A 17,769-nucleotide genomic window follows, 5' to 3' on the forward strand; every position below is an offset into this window, starting at 1 on the left:
TATGCAGGAGGACACCCCTGTCTCTGAAGCGCCTCAGCATCCCGTCGACCCGACTCAGAGCGAGATTCTGGCCTGTGGCGTGCAGGCTGCATTCTCAATTTGGTGACCACTCCTGAAGGCGGCACAGAAGGAAATGATGACAATGGCTTCGTCACCTGGGTAGCTTCTTCCAGCCAGGTGGAGAGGGACACGCCTGACTCTCCGCAGCATGCAGACTAAAGCCGGCTCTTCACTGACGGGTGGCATTCTTGCCTATGCGCTGTGCAATTTTGATTTCGTGTCTTCGTTTCCAAGTCTATGGGTCTATGTCTGGTTTATGTTCTTGTTCCAGGGTGTGGCGATAGCCAATCTGTTCTCTGTTTATTGTTGCAACTGTGACTATGTTGGGTACCCTTGTGTTTTTTTGGTCAATGGGTGGCATGACAGTGTGAGTCTTAGTAAAATTTCTCAGTGGGTCATGGCCCAAACAAAATCTTTTGAAGGCTGTACTGTGAAATCGACAGAAAGCATGAATTGTAATATCTCTGAATATCTGGCTGAGGAATGGCTTCGGCCTCCTCTGAGGTCTTGACCTCACTGTACATATATTTTCTCTTTTTAATAGAATTAGTATTTACGCAGAAAAAAAAAATAAAAAATATTAATATTAAATAAATTATTTAAATATCTATGTTAATTAATTTATTTTATTGTAATATATATATATATATATATATATATATATATATATATCAATTTTCAAAGAGAAAAAGTAATTGAAAATTAATACTTTGTCTTTCAAGAATATTAATAATAATTAAAAAAATTAATGTGAATTATAAATAACAATATTCAAGATTAAATAATATTGACATATATTAAAAAAAAAAAACATGAATATGGTTCATAAAAAAAATAATTCAATGCTCATGATAAGTAAAATATTTTAATGTTTTATATATATATAGAGCAAAATTTTGTTGGAATTGTAAGTTTAACCCATGTTATTTATACAATTTGCAAGTCATTGAATCCATTTATGCATTCAAAAATACAATTTAAATAATTGAATTGTGTGTGTATATGCGTGTATTCCAATTATTCCTCTAGGCCCTTGCTCAATCCTTGGTTAAGATGGATCTCAACTGGTTTGATATGTCAATGTGCCTATTACATGTGAAGCCTTGAAAACCAAACACCTTAACTACAAGGTCAATCAATTAATCAAGCTAACAATAACCTTAGTGGGTTCACATATTAGTCAAGAACTCCTAAAACAAATATATAGCCCGAATGAATCAACACCAATGTGTTTAAGAGAGTCCACTCCAAGAAATCTACATACTTTATTGTTGTGAATAAGGTTGAACACCCCTTCAAATATTTTTATGACCTTACCCTAAAAAATGCAACAAGTTTGAATTCATTCAAACTCTTAAGATTTATATGATCTTGCCCTAAAAGATGCAACAACTTCGAATTCATTCAAACTCCTAACGTTGTGTGAGAATGTTGATGGAGACAATATGGTTTAACTAGTCAATTTGTTTGAGAGAAACCCATTAGTTCTCATAGGACTATATTTAGCCATGCTTTTCCTCCTTTTTATTGGAATGGAGTTAGGCCCATTTAGATGTTGGGGGAGTCGACACTCAAAAACTACAAAAACAATATGTTTTATGTTTTGTAGAGTGTTACCAAGATAAGAATTCTTGAGGCTTGTTATTTTTTTGAGTGATTCTCACTTGAAAAGTTAGAATTGTTTGAGTTGTATTAGAAATGTTTGGAGCCTCTTACCTAAGCCTAAAGTCAAGGATGGATGCATTGTGTGGTAGGAAGAAGTCATTGCTCATTCTAAATTTTTGAGGGATATGGTTGAGACTTTGCCTAACCTTGACAAAAACACCACAAAGTTGTTGAGGAGCTAAAACAAGGTGATAGGAAATTACAATATACCCCTTTAGATGAAGGTATTCAAGATAGTGTTATAAATGTCTAGAATTTTTTCCAATTTTTGGTTCATACAAGGCTTAAGTAAGAGCATAACTCTACTAACATTACACTAATTATCAATCGACAAAGGGTTTTTTTGAGGCCCTTGATTCTAATGAAACCTCCAATAACATTGGTGTTCTTAAGAACCCTAGTTAGAGGTTCTCATAGAGGAATTGAGGGCGAATTCGTCACCCACTATAAAATGATGTTTCATTTCAAATATCTCATAAAGGAATCTTAGGTTTGTCTTAGCATGGTTAATCACAAACTTTCTTAGGCTTAGACAAGGATGCATGAATAATTTTGGATGTGTTGAAAATTAGTCTAATCAAGATGGTCAAGGATAAGTCACTTAGATTGGATGGATTCCTTTGCAAATATTACAAGGACACATAAAATTTTTCTAGGTTATCCTCACCATTATTGTATAAGAAAATTGTTAGAAAATATCATTAGAAGTGACATCAACCAAGGAATTATTTAATTGATCCCCAGGCCCAAATTAATGGATCACATTACTAACCAAATGTTAATCACCTTCCTAAATGTCTCCTATAAATTTATGTCCCAAGAACTTAACAATTCTACTTAGAATATTCATTTTGTAATGTATTAACTTCACAGTTTTTTATTTTCATTTTGGACAATGTTATTGTGGCCAAAGAAAGCATGGAGTGCAAGTGTTTATGGGCCTTCACACCCTCTTTCATTAAAATGGATTTTGAAAATGCTCATGGTAATGTTCAAGGCTCTTTAGAGTTGTAGAAACTCTATTTTTAGAAGCTCCATATGCTTTTGTGTCTCATACATGGTTATTAGCTAAAAGTTTTATGAAGACATGTTAATGTAATAAACGATTATCAAGAAAAATTTCACCTCTACGTAATCTAATATAGGGTTATTAACTAAAAGTTTCACAAGGACATGCTAATCTTAGGTAAAGTTTCATGAAGACAAGTTAATATGATAAATGATTATCAAGAAACATTTCATCTCTAGGTAATCTAATATATGGCTATTAGCTAAAAGTTTCATAAGGACATGCTAATCTATTATCAGTAAACATTCCACCTTGTCGTTGTCATAATCTAATAAATGACTATTAACTACATAATAACAACAAAAATATCCAAGAAAATTAGGCATTTCACTTTACAATAAGCAATTTTGAAAAGTATAAATGTAATATCATATATATATATATATATAATATGTTAAAAGAAAATATTTTAATGTTATATAGAATAAAATATCCAATGTGAATTATGAATAAAATATTTTAATATGAATTAATATTGAATACTTAAAAATATATTATATATTAATAAAAAAAATTAATTTAATGTAAAAATATATTAGATATTAACAAAAAAAACTAATTTAATGTGGGTTGATAAAATAGCTCAATACACATGTTATGTAATCTCTCTAACATTTAAAAATACAATTTAAATAATAAAAAATTGCACATTAGTTTTTGCACTCTAAAATAATTTTGCACCTAAAGAAATTTGATCCCCATTTAAGATGGATCTACGTTGGTTTTTATTTTAAACGAACATACATAATTATACATCGCCTTCACACTGGGCTATAGAATAAACCTCACCGCAAATTATTCTTGAAATTTTCACCTTTTACATAATTAGTAATAAAAATCTGTTTTTTTAACTAATTTATTACCTAATTATTAATGAATAGTATAATAATTTTATATTTAAATTAAAACAGTATTATAAATTTAATAATGCAACGAATTTATTATTGAAAATTTCTAATATCTACCTGCAACAAATTTATTATTGAAAATTTTCCAATATCTACGTAATTAGTGCAGTGAAGCAGTAAGATATAATGTTTGACATTGCATCCAAAACATTAGATTTAATCTTTTAAATATTAAAAAGATGCCTTTTAAATATTAAAAAGATGCCCTCGCAGTCGCTGGCCCAGGAAATAAATAACCAGAGGTATGAATTCACATTCTTCCTGTTACACAATGTCCTTTACCCAAAGTCAGTTTTTCCGATTTGTGGATGCCATTGTCAATGCAATGCACTAATTAGCAGCCTATCAGGAGGGTAGACTGTTTGACATTGCACCCAATCATTATATTTAATAGTTTTAAAATTAAACAGATGCCCCCGAAGCCGCTGACCCCAGGAATTTTAATGTCTTATATCTTGGTACTGGTCTTAGGTTGTTTTTGTCAAACATGGAGTGACATTCCCGAAATGACTTCTGACGGTTGAAGGACTTTTCGAACATCTAACCTAGGTTTAAAATTGAAGTTGTCATTGTCTTTAAAATTAAAGTCGCCATCTCTTTCAAAAGTTCTCTATTTTTAAAAATCATTTTGATTTTTTTTTTTTAATTGAAGTTGTAATTGTTTTTCAAAAACTCTTTATCTCTGCTATTTATATTGGGAAGTATTTATCCACATAGAATAAACTATATTTTTATTTATTTATCAAAAGCTTAGTATATCACACTTATATAAGATGATTTAGATTCAACGTTTTCCAAACATGAAACTAGTTGTCGAGGCAATTTTTCCACTGATCCCAATAAACCAATAAATCAAACCTGTTTATTTGTTATTACAAGCATTATTTCCAAGTCCTTCCCTTAATGCTTGTATTATCACATGAATTATGTTTTACATATAGATGACATCAGTCTGATATGACCTTCACTAACACTTCTTACCACTTTGAAGATTCACAGTCGTCGCTCTTTTAACACCATAATCTTTGAGCTTCCCAATCTAGTAACACCATAATATTTGAGCTTCCCACTCTAGTAATTTAAGGTACAACTTTCTGTGACCATCGTTTATGATTTTGCATGATCAACAATATTGACTCACTTTATTCTGCCAAATTACATAGCTCATTGTAGCTGTCAGAAAAAGTGGCCAAGTAATGAACTATCCTATGGACAAGTTCCCATCTGTTAGATGGCGTAGCTCGTTGTGTCTGATAGTTATCTATGATAGCTATCTAGGTACTGAATGTATTCAAATACATATACAAACTTACAACTAAATATGACATAATTAAATGACTAAGCTTTAGAAAAGTTTGTGAGACTTGGCAGTAAATTCATAATCACTATCAGAATCTATTGATTCTTCAGAGACAACATCTAATGTATCTTCAAAAATGGCTAAGTTAGTTGACTCTTTGAGTTTTCCATTCAAAAGATCTCTAGCATGACTTTTGCAATTGAACGTTGTATGTCCATGTCTTCGGCAGTAAAAACATTCCACTGAGTTCTTGTTTTTATTGACTCCGCCCTTGGAGAATAGTGCCATCTCAGTATGTGAATTGTCCTCTGCATTACCTGATTTCATCCTCTTTTCTTCTCTTCTCTTTTGCGAGGAGTGTTGCAATCATTTCATCCAAGGTTCTCGTGGAAAATTGACTTAATGTAAAAATTGCATTATCATAATTTGATGACAAACTATTTAACAATATAGCTTTAGCATCTTCTTCATCTATTTTGCTGCCAATTTCTGCCAACTGATTCATAATGGACTTGAGTTCATTAATGTGAGTAGACAATGATATTTCTTCCTACATTTTAAGTTTAAAAAGCTGTAATTTTAATGAGAACTTTGCATTTATTGCCTTTTCTTCAAATGTTCTCATATTTCTGCAGAAGATTTATTCAAATCAATGAGATGAAGTTGGGAATCTAATAAAGATAACCTAATTATAAAATTAGCTCTCTCCTCTCTTTTCTCCCAAACACTTAATTGAGTGAGATCAGTAGGAGTTGTTTCAATACCATTTACTAATCCCCACAAATTTTTATTCATCATTTGTAGTTGGATTTTGACTTTCCATGTATGAAAATTATGTCCATTAAACTTTTCCAATGCCAAGTATTCCATTTTAAAAGAAACCAAGCATAAAATGTTACCTTGTGTAGTACTAACAACAATAACAATTCTACAAGGCAGCGTTGCAAAAATATGGCAATGGAACCAGTTATCCTCAAGTTACCCTCTTCCGCCTCAAGATTTGCTCCTTATAACGAGAAGGCCACATGCTACACATTGAACAATCGCTATGGAATGAGCACTCAACTGGTCAGATTGATGAACCGGTCACGAGCTCTCAGATCACAACTCCACGCCAATCTAGTTGAACAGATTCACGCCAATTGAATAGCTTGAACAAATTCACACTAGTTGAACAACTTGTCCAATTTCACACCGAATCTAGTGTTTTGAGGTTTGGAAAAGAGAGAGAACGGAATGTTGCTGCTAGACATGAGTGAAAGTCAATTGAAAGAGACCGATTCACAAATAAAGGAAGTAGTGAGTAAACACTGAAAGAAGTCGCCAAATAGACAATATTGTTGGTCATTAACTGTAGATATACTTAGTGACTAATCAGATTAAACAGTGTGCTCCAACACGAGCCATCTCAATCCTTGCTCTGATACCAATTTGGAAGTATTACCTAAAAACATAAATTATATTTTTATTCATTCATAAAAACTTAGTACATCACATTTATATAAAAAGATTTCGATGCAACATTTTCTAAACATGAAACTAATTGTTAAAACAATTTCTCAACTAATTTCAACAAACCAACCAATCAAACCTGTTTATTTACTATTACAAACATTATTTCCTAGATTTATTCTATAACCCCACGCTATGAAATGGAGATTCTCCATCCAAATTACACAGTAGTCATAAAATGCAAAAGTGTATTACCAGTTGGGTAAGAATTCAATTTGAAATATGTAGGGTGCAGACGAAGATTCAACGTTATCTTGTATTTGAGGTGGGGGTTAAAAGTATGGAATCCATGTTAAATTCAAAAGATCACAGTGGGGGGTTTCCGAAAAGCATATTTTGTCGTAATCATGTGAAACAAAAAGTCAATCAACGTGATTTCATAGATACGAAGGGACACGTTCCAAAGGACGACTATACGATGCTTGAATTTCAGGGATATGTGTCTCATATTTCCACCATCAAACGCTCACTGGCCAACCTAGCTTATTTGTGGCCACAAGGCTCTGGTAGGATTTAATCAAAATTTTGTTTTGAAATCAACCCTGTTAATTCACAACCACCCCTACAATTTTGATTTTTTTTGGGGAATTTTTGTATGATGGAATTGAAGCTTGATGGTAAGGATAAATTATTCCCCATCATAAATAAATAAATCTAATCTAATGGACTCGCTTCAACTAGTCTCATAATTGTTTTTTTTTTTAATTGTTTTTTTAAACAAATTTATTTTAGTTTCCATCTAATTAACGATGAAGAGATACCAAAATAAAAAGACTTTTAATGTTTTTATATTAATGCTTGGTATAGAGTTTATTCTTATACTCCGGTTAATAGAAAAGTACAATTAGATATATGATGCATCTCACTTTAAACAATATAACTTCTTATTCCCGTAGATGTATTTTACAAGGGAATGTGTAATTTATTTTTTGAATTGACACATCAATATGTTTAATTAATTTTTATGGGAAGTATTATAAAATATTAATAATGATTCTTTTTAATGTATGTGTTAGATGAATTATTGATATTACAATTTAATATTAAAAAAAGAGTATTTTTTTTTAATCATATATAAAATATTGGGATGTTCATGTATTATAACATAATTTTATATCAAATTTAAAAAAAATAAAGTAATTAAAAAAAATTATAATTTTATTTTTAAATAAGTATAAATATGTATAATTCTTATATTCTAGGTAGACCATAATGTAAAGCGATCTATGTTAGGGACCTTAGATTCTTCGTGCTCCCAAGTTTCAACAAGCAAAATAATATCAACATCATTCGAGATCCAACTTAGCTTGGGGCCTTTGTTCCATGGAAAGCCCCGACAGTTCCAAGAAAGAATCCAGAGCATGTTAAATTGCTATTTATTATTATCTTTTTGGTTTCTATCTCGAATAACGACTTTTCTATTTTTGATTATTGCCGATTTTCCTTCCTTCCCAGCGCCCTTTACCTTTTGAACCTCCTTTTTCAATTCTGCTTGATTTTCTGGAATGAGATCTTCATTTATAAATATTCTTGTTCCTTTTAGACTTGAGGTTTTACTAAGTATGTCATACTTATGGTCAGTAGAGCTCACCTTTATTCGAATCAGCCTTCCTTTATTCTCAGTTAGTTTCCCCAACCTTATTGCTTCTGTGAGACATGTTGTTTCAATTTGTAATCTGTTATGTAATTCTGTCTAGGCTATGGCTAAAGTATCCTCGTCTACCTCCTCTTTCAAACCGAAGATTATAAGGTTCAAGGCCATTTTGTTACGCTCATGGTCTAATTCTATCAATTTTTTCATTTCATCTTTAATTGGCTTGATATCTAATTTACCTGCCACACTATTTAGGGTGAGGCAGCTATTAAATTTTTTTCTAGCTCTTTAATCATGTCCTTCATTTTAAGACTCTCTAAAGTGTCAACATCTACTTGCTAGGATGTTTGGTTCATATCTTGGTTTTATTTTTCTATAACCTACAACCTAATCACCATTGCCTCCATCTTATTCTCCAATAGTTCTATTTTGTTTTCTATTTGTTTTTGGATCTTGTCTTCATGAGATGTGAATTTATTTTCCAGCATGGCTGTTAACTCTGTTTGTAGCTTAACTTCTCTTTCTTCTCTACGTTTCTCTAAAGACTCTATATACTCATAGAGGCTCTGTAGAGTAACTGTGCTAGGTCTACCTTTGGTAATCTTTGGTAATTGTGGTGAATTATTCATACTTGAAAATATATGAGCAGATATGTATTAGAAAAATATAAGGAATGTGTGTACCTGATATCAGCAAGCCAGACCACAGACGCACGTGTCCCAAATTGTTTTTCTATTACCACAAAGAGATCATGAATTATTACCGTAGAGAGATCGTAAATTATGACCACAGAGATCATAAATTATTACCACAGGGAGATCGTAAATACATCACCCTAAATTAGACCGGAAAAAACCACTTGAGAAATTTTCAAAAAATCACACTCTCGTAGAGGCATTGGGGGTATAACTTGTTACATTAAGGAGAACATCTCTCCCCATGCTAGGATTTATAAAAATGCCCCTTACAACCAATATAGTTGGATATAAATTACTGAAATTTATGATAAAAAGACCTACATAGCAATCTTTTATTCCCACCCATCAATTCTAACTTCTATAAGAAAAAGAATCTAGATAAAAATAGTCCTTAAAATTTTTTAGAGAATGATATTTCTAGCCTAAGGAATGAAGGCAATATCCTTTTAATGGGTGACTTTAATGCTCGAACTTCAAGCAACCAAGATATTCTTCTAAGAAATCATTCCAACCCTAATCCTCTTTGGTTAGACGAAGACCTTCCTCTGGCTAGCCGGTACAAAAGGAGCTCTGAAGACCTCAAGGAGAATTTGTTTGGGTCAGAGCTAGTCAAGCTCTGTAGTGCTCAGGATCTCATAATTTGCAATAGTCTAAAGAAGTGGCCCAATTCTAGCCAGATGACCTGCATCCATGGGCTTGGTAGCAACGTGGTAGACTATGTTATCTCTGATCTCCCTCTATACAACGAAATAACAAATTTTGACATCTTAAACGACCACAAGCCTGACTCTAATCATAGGCCTTTACTGATAACTCTCAATTTTTTCATGCATAGAGATCCCATAAAAGATAATACTTATAGCCAAAAGAAGTTAATCTTTGATAGAAATAAAAAAGATCTCTTTCTAAATGAATTAAAAACTAATTTGATTCCTTTATCTAGTATAGACAACATAGAAGATCTCTATCATAATTTTACTACAACCCTCTCATATTCTATTAACAAGTTCTCAATTGAAGTTTCAAGTAATAAAGGAAATAGAAAAACCAACTCATGGTATGACAAAGATTGTAAAAGTGCGAGGAGAGCAATTAAGGAAGTTGTTGATGAATCTCTTAAAATTAGAAAGATAAAAATATACAAAGCCCTAACTAAAAGGAAAAAAAAGCAGTATATTCATAAAAGACAAGAGAATCTCTTACACCTCTCTAAGGTAGCTCCTAAGAAATTCTGGAGGCAGATTCTAACTAGGAAAACTAAAGATAATAATAAAATTGCTTTACATGACTGGAATTCCTATCTTAAAAAGCTTTATGAATCTCCAAATGTCGTGGATAACTTTGAAACCCTGCTCACAACGAAAGAAGTTTTCTCATTAGAAGACATTGATTTTGGGGTTAATCGCTTGGCCAATGGGAAAGCTAAGGACATTGAAGGTTACCAAGCAGAAATCTTAAAAATTGGAGGTCCTATCCTCATCCCCCACATTCACAAGCTTTTCAATCAAGCGGTGAAGCAAGGGTTCCCTAAACCATGGACTGAAAGCCTCATTATCCCTATTTTTAAAAGTGGGGAAACAAATAACCCCTCTAATTATCGGAAAATTATGATCAGCCCTCTCCTAGCCAAGTTATATGGTATTATTTTGGAAAGGAAGTTGAGCATATGGCTTGAAAGTGAAGGTAAGCGGGCTAAAGGCCAAGCGGGTTTTAGAAAGCAGCACTCAACAACAGACGACCTCGTTACACTTAGGATCATTTTGGAGGAATTCTGCAATGATAAATCCAATCTCTTTTGTTGCTTTGTGGACTTTAGAAAGACTTTCGATACGGTTCCTAGAAACAACCTTTGGAACAGATTAGAAGAGCTAAAGGTTCCTTTTGAGTTGAGAGCTGCCGCTCTAAGGTTATATGAGAATGTAATTGCCAAGTTAAAGAGCAATGAGGGGTTGTTGAAAGATATTAAGTGCAATATTGGAGTTAAACAAGGTTTCCCCCTCTCTGCTACCCTATTTGGCATTTACATCGACAAGCTAGAAGGTTGTTTAGAGGAAGCAGGATGTGGTGGCACGATCTTAGCTCGGATAGTCATCATCCTTCTTCTCTACACTGACGATATTGTTCTTCTCACAAGGTGCCCATCTGATCTTGATAAGCAACTTATACTTCTTAAGGATTTCTGCTCTACCATGGGTATGACTGTTAACACTAACAAAACAAAAGTTATGATTATCAAATCCAAGAAGGACACTTACGCTAATTTTATGTATGACAATAGTAACTTGCAGGAAGTGTCTTCCTACAAGTACCTAGGAATTGACATTTATCACAAGCTCAACTGGAACTACAGCATTGAGAAAAGGATTAATGGGGGATGGAAAGCTTATTTTGGTCTTGAAAATAATTGTAAAATGAAAAACCTCATAATGTGGGATAGAAAGAAGTTCCTCTTTGAAACTTTAGTCACTCCGGTTATCTTATATGGATGTGAGGTTTGGGGTTGTAGCATATCTAGAGAATCCTGGAGAAAGATAAAGCAAATCCAGAAGCGTTTTATAATGTATAACCTCGAAATTAAAAACAACACACCCTATCCTATTCTCCTTATAGAAGTGGGTCTTTCCCCTATCAAGAGCCTAGCTATGACTAGGCTTCTGTTGTACAAGCACAAACTCAATAACATAGGAGACCATAGACTTCCTAAGCTAGCTTTAAATTCCAGCCAAAACCACCTAAGGCTCAAACGAGGTTAGTATAAAGACACTAGGGCTTGGTTAAACCATTGGGAGATCGACGAGAATGTTGCATTGCAAAACATTAATAACATTAAAATATTGTTACTTCTAAGTTCAAAGAAAAAATGTGGTGTGAGAAAGATTTAGCAGCTAAAAGAAAATTAAGATATTATAAGGAGGTCATCAACCCCACCCTAGAAGATCAAAAGTATCTCTCTGTTTTAACTAGCTCAAAGAAGAAAATTAATATAGCCAAGATTAGAATGAACTCTCATGAGCTCCATAATGAAACGGGTCGTTGGGCAGTTCCTAAAACACCATGGATGGAAAGGTTCTGCCATCTCTATGAGAATACGAACATCGAGGATGAAAATCACTTCCTCTTAGAGTGCCCCGCGTACAACCACATTAGATCTCAGTTTAAAAGTCTTTGTTGCAATATTGACCTTCCTAGCCTTTTACGTTGTCAAAATTACAGTGGGCTTGGGAGGCTTCTCTCCAAGCTTTTTGAGCATATGAATAAAATCTTAAATCAAACTAAATAATTCGTTTCTTTAGGTTCGATAGACCAAAGTTTGGTCTTAGTGGACGTTAACCACCACCACCACCATCATCATCATATATTTTTTTATAAATATTTTACTAACTCATGTAAATAAATTATTTGAATATTCATGTTAAAATTTTTATATATGTATATATAGAAAAAATATTCTAATGTTAAACACAATAAAATACTTCAATTTTCAAAGAGGAAAAGTAATTGAAAATTAAAAAATTCATTTATTTCTTAATAAAAGTAATAAGAGAAAGATGTAGAATTCATTTAATTTTAATAGAAAATTAATAGGTTGCATTTCAAAAATATTGATAATAATTAATTTTTTTAATGAGAATTATAAATAACAATATTCAAGATTAAATAATATTGACACATATTTAAAAAGAAACATGAATGTGATTCATAAATAAAATAATTCAATGCTCATGTTATGTAATATATATATATATATATATATATATAAAACAAAAATTCTTATGGTTAGAACATTTCAAGTAGGCATACTATTTTACATTTTGGTCTTTTTTTGCGAATATTTTCTAGTCTATATATATATATATATATATATATAGATATATATATATATATATATATATATATATATATATATATATATATATATAACATTTCAAGTAGTTTTACTATTTTACATTTTGGTCTTTTTTGGAATATTTTTCAGTCCATTTTGTGAAATACAATATAGTAAAATTTTGTTGGAATTACAAGTTTAATCCATATTATTTATACAATTTGCAAGTCATTGAGTCCATTTATGCATTCAAAATTACAATTTAAATAATTGAAGTGTGTGTATTTCAATTATTCCTTTAGGCCCTTGATCTCAATTGGTTTGATATATTAATATGCCTATTACAAGTGAAGCCTTGAAACCAAGCACCTTAACTACAAAGGTCAATCAACTAATCAAGCTAACAATAACCTTAGTGGGTTCACATATTACTCAAAAACTCCTAAAACAAATCTATAACCCAAATGACTCAACACCAATGTGTTTAAGATGTTTAAGAGAGTCCACGACAAGAAATATATATACTTTATTATTGTGAATGAGGTGGAACACCCATACTAAAACAACACCTCTCACAACCAAGAAACTTGAACTTTATAGCTTCAAATATTTTTATGACCTTACCCTAAAAGATGCAACAAGTTTGAATTCATTCAAACTCCTAAGATTTATATGATCGAGCCGTAAAAGATGCAACAAATTTGAATTCATTCAAACTCCTAATGTGGGGTGAAAATGCTTATGGAGACAATATGGTTTAACTAGTTAGTCAATTTTTTCAAGGGAAACCCATTAGTTCTCAAAGGACTATATTTATCCATGCTTTTCCTCCTTTTTATTGGAATGGAGTTAGGCCCATTTAGATATTGGGGAATTCGACACTCCTAAACTACAAAAACAATATGTTTTATGTTTTGTAGGGTGTTACCAAGATAAGAATTATTGAGGCTTGTTTTTTTGTTGAATGCTTATCACTTGAAAATTTAGAATTGCTTGAGTTGTATTAGAAAGGTTTGGAGCCTCTTACCTAAGCCTAAAGTCAAGGATGGATGCATTGTGTGGTAAGAAGAAGGCATTGCTCATACTAAAATTTTTAGGGGTATGGTTGAGACTTTGCCGAACCTTCACAAAAGCACCACAAAGTTGTTGAGGAGCTAAAATAATGTGATAGACAATTATAATATACCCCTTTAGACGAAGGTATTCAAGGTAGTGCTATAAATGTCTAGATTTTTTTCCCATTTTTGGTTCATAGAAGGCTTAAATAAGAGCATAACTCTACTAACTTTACACTAATTATCAATTGGCAAAGGGTTTGTTTTAGGCCCTTGATTCTAATGAAACCTCTAATAACAGTGTTGTTCTTAAGAACCCTAATTAGAGGTTCCCAAAGAGGAATTGAGGGGGAATTTGTCACCCACTACAAAATGATGTTTCATTTCAAAGGTCTCATAAAGGAATCTCGAGTGGCCATGCAAGTTGTCTTAGCATGGTTAATCACAAACTTTCTTAGGCTTAGGCAATGATGTGTGAATAATTTTGGATGTGTTGAAAATTAGTCTAATAAAGATGGTCAAGGATAAGTCACTTAGATTGGATGGATTCCTTTGCAAATATTACAATGACACATGAAATTTTGCTAGCTTATCCCCACCATAATTGCATAAGGAATTTGTTAGAAAATATCATTAGAAGTGACATCAACCAAGGAATTATTTAATTGACCCCCAAGCCCAAATTACTGGATCACATTACTAGCCAAACATTGATCACCTTCCTAAATGTTTCCTATAAATTTATCTCCCAAGGACTTAACTATTTGACTTAAAATATTCATTTTGTAATATATTAGCTTCACAATTTTTTTCTTTTTCTTTTTGGACAATGTTATTGTGGCCAAGGAAGGCATCGAATGAGAAAATATTTATGGGCCTTCACATTCATTAAAATGGATTTTGAAAATGCTCATGGTAATGTTCAAGGCTCTTTAAAGTTGTAGAAAGTCTATTTTTAGAGGCTCCATCTTGCCCTTGTGTCTCATGTAAAAATAAAATGAAGTATACCTCCTCATATGTATATGAAGAGGGTTCTCTCCTATTTAAGCGTTGTAAATTATGGCAATTTAAAGGTTTTGGACTATCTCATTTTTTATCTAGTGAGCTAGTGTTTTATTAAAGATATCCCACTCCTTGAGTAGGAAACTAAGCAACATCACGATGGGAATTTTTCAAATGATTATTTTCTTACCATAGTAGAGGAACAAAAGTATGTGAGTAAAATAATGGCTTTCCCAATACCTTTGGATCTTACATATAGAGAGTTAAAACATAAAATTTAAAATTTAGTCCTTGTGATCTCATACTTGGTTAAATAAGCAAGGATGGCCTTTGATTCAATTGAGCAAGAACTTTAAATTTCTTAAGATCCCCTTTTGAATTTTAAGCCTCAGTCACTTAAAAGATTATGGGACATGGTTATATAACATGTAGACAACATAGTAGTAAGAAGCACCCAACTAAGCCCATTATGCTATTGGTTATTCAATTTTAAGTTCTTACAAATTTCTTAATAGGAATCCATGTATATTATAATTTCATGTTGGTTCTGTCTAATAATGCTTATAAGTGTTTTGAGAAATCCATTCATGGATTTATTTGGGTTAATATGAATGGATGCAATGGATTCTGTTGTGCTAATTAGAACTTATGTTGCATTTCCATGCACTGGGGCTATGAATTATCAAAATTCATACTAAAGCCCAATCCTTATATGAAAATTGGGTTATTAGGGAATTGAAAAGTAATGAACCTTAGAACGTACCTCTTTGAAATTACATTTGAAGAGGAGCTCCTCTAGCAATAAAATTTTCTTATGTTCCCTATGGAGGTTGTATATATAGGGGTATGCACTGCTCATATTGTGATAAGATCCATAGGTTTAAATCAATGGGGCAGCTTTCCCTCCAAATCGTAGTCTGCATGGGAGCTCCTACACTGCACTCGGAAACCATGAAGGCATACATGTGAGAGCTTATAGAACACCTTAAATAAATAATGTGGAAATCAAGTGAAGGAAAATATGTTTGGAATTCGACTTGCAGGAGAATTTCATAGGCTATTATGGAAATATATGGAGGACGTAGTATCATGACACATGATGGATAGTTGTGGATTTAAACACCTTGCTTGACATCTGCGGCATGAAGATAGTTCGCCATCCATGAGTTGTTGCAAGCTTTTGTAGAGTTGTTTGTCTTGGAAAGAAGAATCATGGAGGCTTTAATGCATGTAGGGCTTGTAGTGGTTATCAATTGGAAATTATTCCAAAGGGGAAACTCCACCTCCAACTCAATTCACAATGACACCTGCCATTTTAGGTTTTGCCTATATTTCATTACAATTTTGGATTTTGTAGGAATTATATATTTCCTGCTCATAATATTAAACTAAGAACTCAATATTTTTTATTATGGTTTTACACCCCTCTAGGACTCTAATTTTTTGGGGCATGCTTATTTTGGCTCGATGACTTCTTGGTCTTTCTCTAGTTGTTATCTCATCTACCTTTTTAACCTTTCTCCATTATCTTTCCTTAATCTATCTTTATCTGACTTCTTTGTGTTTACTAATCGCTTTCACTGTTTTTTGGTGATTTGTCATATCCTTTTCTCATCTTTCCTACCAATTCCTTATGGAGTCCTACTCATCTCCCTATTTCACTTGATTTTCTTCCCGTAACCTCATAGGCTAAGGCCCATTTGTAATGGCAAGGAGTTGACTCTTTTCTCCTCTGCAAAGTGGAAGGAGAGGGTGATTCAACTTTCCCCTGGCCTCTGATCATAGTCCTTCTTTTTCCCATGATACTTGGACCCAAGAAGAAGTGCAAGCAACAATGGAGCATTACGGGGATATCATCACTGTTATGGTTCAAAGAGCCATCTCTAGTGTATAGGATCATGTTAAGAAATCAAGGCATTATATTCCAAATACGCAAACTGTTGACAGGGACACCAGGGATTGGATTCTAGATGTGGGGAATTCCATCAAAGCTAGAACCACCTTATATATGCAAACCATAAATCTATACGAGGATGTAAAGACTCTCATGGGTAGAGTCCTAATTGACAGAGTTGATTCCTAATAAGAATTAGTCATCTATATTACAAAATTGATGGAAAAAGTTGACAGGATCAATGGGAAGGTCACAACCCTTGCCAATAACTTGAAAAATCTTGAATTTTCCTCCTTTAACAATGGAATTGAGCCACAACTACCAGTTCAAGTGGATTCTCCTATGGAATGAAGTATAGGCAAGCCAATCACTTAAAGTATTTAATGGCAATGTCATTAGCATATTTATTAGTTTATAGTTTAATTTCTCTACTAGTCACAATTTTTTTTAACAATATATTAAATAGCAAATAAAATTAATAATTTGAAAACTTTGAACTTATGCTACCGGTATGGTTTCCCAAGTTGCAGACTAGTAGCAGGTGATAACTATTTGTATCTGTCTTTTTAAAGGTAATATAAATGGTTTGAGTTCACCAAAAAATAAAATGGTTAGGTCTGAACTTACAAACTCTCATTATTAGGCTTGATGATATCGAGGTGAAACTTTTTTTTGCATAGAATATCTTAGGCCTAAGGCTTATATGCAAAATGGATATTAGGATGTTGGAAGCCAATTAACCTTGGAAGGTTGAACTCTAAAAAATTATATTCATAGAGGAGATCCTATGGGTAATAAAAAATGGTTTGGTTTGAACTTAAAAACTCTCATCATTACCCTAATAATTATCGTGGGAAAAGAAATTTTTGTTGTAGATAGTATTTGGAAGGTCAAAGAATTTTATTTATGGTGTTCCCCTAGCTTGGTTCAAAATGCAAATGTTTTCATTGAGTTAACTTGGTTTTTAGCTCTAAGCTTCTTCAACGGATGCATTTGATGCCACAATAAAATGCATGATTTATTGGTATACTTATAATTAGATACTTTGTCTAGAATTAAATACTAAATTTAGGTTGACAAATCCACACATACTAGCATTTGAATGAATTGATGATATTGTTCATGACTTTGTTTCCATGAATGTAAACCTTCAATTTCATGCTTGGTGGAATTAATAGTCTTGGAT

General features: G+C 32.5%; 1 pseudogene; it reads left to right on the forward strand.

The window, feature by feature from the left end:
• Positions 1 to 208: 208 nt before the first annotated feature.
• The window catches only part of LOC149185279 (protein DETOXIFICATION 16 pseudogene), a 48,819-nt pseudogene continuing 31,258 nt past the window's right edge, over positions 209 to 17,769 (forward strand).

The sequence above is a fragment of the Pinus tabuliformis genome, chromosome 3_2, assembly GCF_031772625.1.
Source record: "Pinus tabuliformis cultivar Carrire ecotype Pingquan chromosome 3_2, CPIR1, whole genome shotgun sequence".
Classification (NCBI taxonomy): domain Eukaryota; kingdom Viridiplantae; phylum Streptophyta; class Pinopsida; order Pinales; family Pinaceae; genus Pinus; species Pinus tabuliformis.